We start from the raw sequence: 6,145 nt of genomic DNA, 5'->3' as shown, positions 1-6,145 counted from the left end.
GCCATTTGTATTTGACACAGAGTGTCTACAGGCGTTTAAAACTCTGAAAGCTAAGCTGGTCACAGCACCAGTTATTTCTGCACCAGACTGGACATTACCATTTGAACTAATGTGTGATGCCAGTGACCATGCCATTGGTGCAGTACTGGGACAGAGGCATAACAAGCTTCTGCATGTCATTTATTATGCTATCCGTATTTTAAATGATGCCCAGAAAAATTACACAACTACAGAAAAAGAATTGCTTGCAGTGGTTTATGCCATTGACAAGTTTAGATCATACTTAGTAGGATCAAAAGTGATTGTGTATACTGACCATGCTGCTCTTAAATATCTACTCACAAAGCAGGATTCAAAACCCAGGCTCATAAGATGGGTGTTGCTTCTGCAAGAGTTTGATATAGAAATAAGAGACAGAAAAGGGACAGAGAACCAAGTGGCTGATCATCTGTCCCGAATAGAGCTAGTAGAAGGGACGTCCTTCCCCTCTATTGAGATCTCTGAAACCTTTCTGGATGAACAATTATTTGCCATCCAGGAAACACGATGGTTTGCAGACATTGCAAACTATAAAGCTGCAAGATTCATACCCAAGGAGTACAGCAAGCAAAAAAAGAAAAAATTAATTACTGATGCAAAGTACTACCTGTGGGATGAACCATATCTCTTTAAGAGATGTGCAGAAGGAATAATCCGTAGGCGTGTGCCTAGAGAAGAAGCACAGAAGATCCTATGGCATTGTCATGGATCACAATATGGAGGACATTTCGGAGGTGAGCGAAAAGCCACAAAAGTCCTCCAATGTGGCTTCTACTGGCCCACTCTCTATAAAGAATCCCGAGAGTTTGTGCGTAACTGTGACAGCTGCCAGAGAGCTGGTAATCTACCTCATAGTTATGCCATGCCTCAGCAAGGAATCTTAGAGATTGAGTTGTTTGACGTATGGGGTATTGACTTCATGGGGCCTTTCCCACCATCATACTCAAACACTTATATTCTGGTGGCAGTCGACTATGTATCCAAATGGGTAGAGGCCATTGCCACACCCGCTAATGATACTAAGACAGTGCTAAAGTTCCTCCAGAAACATATCTTCAGCAGGTTTGGTGTCCCTAGAGCACTAATTAGTGATGGGGGCACTCACTTCTGCAACAAACAACTTTACTCTGCTATGGTCTGGTATGGAATTAGTCACAAGGTGGCAACTCCATATCATCCACAGACAAATGGGCAAGCTGAAGTCTCTAATAGAGAAATAAAAAGAATCCTGGAACGGACTGTAAGTACCCGTAGAAAGGATTGGGTGAGAAGCTTGGATGATGCTCTGTGGGCTTACAGAACAGCATTCAAGACTCCTATAGGGACCTCTCCATACCAGCTTGTATATGGTAAGGCCTGTCATCTGCCCGTGGAACTAGAGCATAAGGCCTACTGGGCAACCAGATTCCTAAACTTTGATGCCAAATTAGCTGGAGAAAAAAGATTGCTCCAGCTGAATGAGCTAGAGGAATTCAGACTCATTGCTTTCGAAAATGCCAAGCTTTACAAAGAGAAAGCAAAAAGGTGGCATGACAGAAAGCTGTCATCTAGAGTCTTTGAACCAGGACAGAAAGTTCTGTTATTTAACTCTAGGCTCAGGCTATTCCCCGGGAAACTAAAATCCCGGTGGAGAGGACCATATTTGATTACAAGTGTGTCACCATATGGCTATGTGGAGCTTCAAGACATTGATTCTGATAAGAAGTTCATTGTTAATGGACAGAGAATCAAGCATTATCTTGAAGGCAATATTGAGCAAGAGTGCTCAAGGCTGAGGCTAGATTAAAAGCTCAGCAAGGTCCAGCAAAAGACAATAAAGAAGCGCTTATTAGGAGGCAACCCAATTTTTCCTTATCTATGTTAATTTTCTGTTTTCCATTTTTATTTTATGTTTTCTTTAGGATGATGATCATGTGGAGTCACAGAATCACAGCAAAGTCAAAAACAGCATTAAAACAGCTCACCCTAGAGGAAGAGCTTACTGGCGTTTAAACACTAGTAAGAAGCATCAGACTGGCGTTTAACGCCAGAAAGAAGCATCAAGCTGGCGTTAAACGCCAGAAACAAGCACCAAGTTGGTGTTCAACGCCAAGAAAGGGGAAAAACTGGCGTTTAACGCCAGAAACAAGTAGCAGTCTGGTGTTAAACGCCAGGATTGCACACTAAGGGCGTTTTGCACGCCTAAATGGAGCAGGGATGCTAAGTCCTTAACCCCTCTGGATCTGTGGATCCCACAGGATCCCCACCTACCTCACCATTCAAATTCAAACCATTTCCCTTCTAAACCCACCCATTCACACACCTCCATCTCCTCCACTTCTCTTTCTACTCCCTTCTATCTTCTTTTGCTCGAGGACGAGCGAACCTTTTAAGTTTGGTGTGGAAAAAAGCGTTGCTTTTTGTTTTTCCATAACCATTTATGGCACCTAAGGCCAGAGAAACCTCTAGAAAGAGGAAAAGGAAGGCATTTGCTTCCACCCCCGAGTCATGAGAGATGGAGGGGTGGTCCACAAAATTGTAATGTCAATGTTCACATTACTCTCTTACAACTTCGCACAACTAACCAGCAAGTGCACTGGGTCGTCCAAGTAATACCTTACATGAGTAAGGGTCGAATCCCACAGAGATTGTTGGTTTGAAGCAAGCTATGGTTATCTTATTATTCTTAGTCAGGATGCCAACAACAGTGTTTTTCAAGTTCAATTGTAAAAAATGAGAGGGCATAAATATAAATACTTATTGTGCAATGATGGAGAATATGTTGGAGTTTTGGAGATGCTTTGTCTTCTGAAATTCTGCTTTCCTCTGTTTTCTGATTCACGCACGCAAGTCCTCCTATGGCAAGCTGTGTGTTGGTGGATCACCGTTGTCAATGGCTACCATCCATCCTTCCAGTGAAAATGGTCCAGGTGCGCTGTCACCGCACGGCTAATCATCTGCAGGTTCTCAATCATACCGGAATAAGATTTACTATCCTTTTGTGTCTGTCACTACGCCCAGCACTCGCGAGTTTGAAGCTCGTCACAGTCATTCAATCCCTGAATCCTACTCGGAATACCACAGACAAGGTTTAGACTTTCTGGATTCTCTCGAATGCTGCCATCAATCTAGCTTATACCACGAAGATTCTGATTAAGAGATCCAATAGATATTCATTCATTCTACGGTGAACGGGAGTGGTTGTCAGGCACGCGTTCATGGGTGAATAATGATGATTGTTACGTTCATCACATTCATGTTGAAGTGTGAATGGATATCTTAGATAGGAACACGCATGTTTGAATAGAAAACATAAACACTTGCATTAATTCATCGAGACACAGCAGAGCTCCTCACCCCCAACAATAGAGTTTAGAAACTCATGCTGTCCAAGAGTACAAAATTCAGATCTAAAAATGTCATGAGATACAAAATAAGTCTCTAAAAGTTGTTTAAATACTAAACTAGTAACCTAGGTTTACAGAAAATGAGTAAACTATGATAAATAGTACAGAAATCCACTTCTGGGGCCCACTTGGTGTGTGCTAGGGCTGAGACTAAAGCTTCTCACATGCCTGGGCTATTTTGGGCGTTCAACGCCAGGCTGTAACCTGTTTCTGGCGTTAAACTCCAACTTGTAACGTGTTTCTGGCACTGGACGCCAGACTGCAACATGGAACTGGTGTTGAACGCCAGTTTACGTCGTCTATCCATTTCCAACGCAATTCGAAGCGCGTCAATTGGACTCCTGTAGCTCCAGAAATTCCATTCTAAGTGCAGAGAGGTCAGGATCCAATAGCATCAGCAGTCCTTTTTCAGCCTGAATCAGATTTTTGCTCAGCTCCCTCAATTTCAGCCAGAAAATACCTGAAATTACAGAAAAACACACAAACTCATAGTAAAGTCCAGAAATATGAATTTTGCCTAGAAACTAATGAAAATAAACTAAAAACTAACTAAAACATACTAAAAACTATATGAAATTAACCCCAAAAAGCGTATAAAGTATCCACTCATCACAACACCAAACTTAAACTGTTGCTTGTCCTCAAGCAACTAGATAAATAAAATAGAATACAAATGAGTCAAGAAACAATAATATCTCAGAGTTTTTGAGTGAAGCTCAGATTCTAATTAAATGAGCGGGGCTAGTAGCTTTTTGCTTCCGAACAGTTTTGGCATCTCACTTTATCCATTGAAGCTCAGAATGATTGGCATCTTTAGGAACTTAAAATTCAGATAGTGTTATTGATTCTCCTAGTTTAGTATGTTGATTCTTGAACACAGCTACTTTTATGAGTCTTGGCCATGGCCCTAAGCACTTTGTTTTCCAGTATTACCACCGGATACATAATGCCACAGACACATAATTGGGTGAACCTTTTCAGATTGTGACTCAGCTTTGCTAAAGCCCCCAATTAGAGGTGTCCAGGGTTCTTAAGCACACTCTTCTCTTTGTTTTGGACCTTGACTTTAACCGCTCAGTCTCAAGTTTTTACTTGACACCTTCACGCCACAAGCACATGGTTAGGGACAGCTTGGTTTAGCCGCTTAGACCAGGATTTGATTCCCTTAGGCCCTCCTATCCACTGATGCTCAAAGCCTTGGATCCTTTTTATTACCCTTGCCTTTTGGTTTTAAGGGTTATTGGCTTTTTCTGCTTGCTTTCTTCTCTCTCTTTTTTTTTTTTTTGCAAGCTTTGTATTCACTGTTTTTTCTTGCTTCAAGAATCATTTTTATGATTTTTCAGATTACCAATAACATGTCTCATGTTTATCATTCTTTCAAGAGCCAACATATTTAACATTCAAGAACATCAAATTCCAAAGACATATGCACTGTTCAAGCATTCATTCAGAAGGCAGAAAGCATTGCCACCACATGTAAACAATTAGAATTTGTTTTATTAAAAACTCGAAAATTATTGCCTCCTTGTTCTAAAGAAAATCTTCTATTTTATTCATGTTTAATGATGATGAGAAAAATAAATTATAGCTTAATTGGGGATAAAATCAAAATATAAATACTAATTACCATTACATGACTCCTAAGGTGAAACTCAAATAATAGAAAAGAACGTTATCACAGGGTTAAGGTTAAGATCAGAACTCAACAACCTTGACTTTGGGAAGCGGATGCCTCTTTAGTCTGTGGGGTGCTTGGCCCTTCAAGAGATAGTTTCTGACGCTTTAGTTCTCTTAATCCACGCCCTTGCACCTCTTGTTCTCTGAGCAGTTTGCAAAGCATGCTGTTTTGATTTTGCTGTTCTTCCTTCAATTGGTCCATGGTTTCTTGCAACTTAGTGACAGATGCCTCAAGATGCTCCCAGTATTCAAATTGAGGGAGTTCTGGTAGGAATTCTTGCACCCTCCTCTTGATGGGGTCATCCTGCATTTGCTGTTTTTCTATTGTGATTTTAGTGATTGGTTGCTCCACTGAGATATTCTCTGTTATTCCCATCTTTACTCCAGCATCTTTGCAGAGCATAGAGATTAGGCTTGGATAAGCCAACCTGGCATCCTTGGAGTTCTTGTTGGCAAGTATGTAGAATTCAGATGGGATCAGTTGATGAACTTCTACTTCTTTTCCCAACATAATGCAATGGATCATCACTACTCTTCTAATATTGACTTCAGAACAGTTGCTGGTGGGCAATATAGAATGCCCAATGAAGTTCAGCCATCCTCTGGCGACTGGTTTGAGGTCTTCTCTCTTGAGTTGATTTGGGGCACCCTTCGTGCTGGTGGTCCACCTGGCTCCAGGGATGCATATATCCTCTAGAATCTTATCCAGGCCCTTGTTTGTTCTCATCATTCTCCTATTGAAGGAGTCTGGGTCATCTTTCAGCTGAGGTAGCTTAAAGATCTCCCTGATTTTGTCAGGGTGGATGTGAACAATCTTTCCTTTGACCACAGTCCTATAGTCATAGAGGGCAGCTCCAGATATTCTCTGCCTGTCTGTTTGCCACAGATTAGCGTAGAATTCTTGAACCATATTCCTTCCCACTTTCGTTTCAGGATTAGCTAGGACTTCCCAGTTCCTGTTTCGAATCTGCTCTTGGACCTCCGGATATTCATCTTCTTTCAGATCTAACTTGACTTCCGGGATCACAGATCTTAGACCCATT

The sequence above is a fragment of the Arachis hypogaea genome, chromosome 13, assembly GCF_003086295.3.
Source record: "Arachis hypogaea cultivar Tifrunner chromosome 13, arahy.Tifrunner.gnm2.J5K5, whole genome shotgun sequence".
In the NCBI taxonomy this organism is placed as follows: domain Eukaryota; kingdom Viridiplantae; phylum Streptophyta; class Magnoliopsida; order Fabales; family Fabaceae; genus Arachis; species Arachis hypogaea.
Note: the sequence above shows the minus strand (reverse complement) of the source record.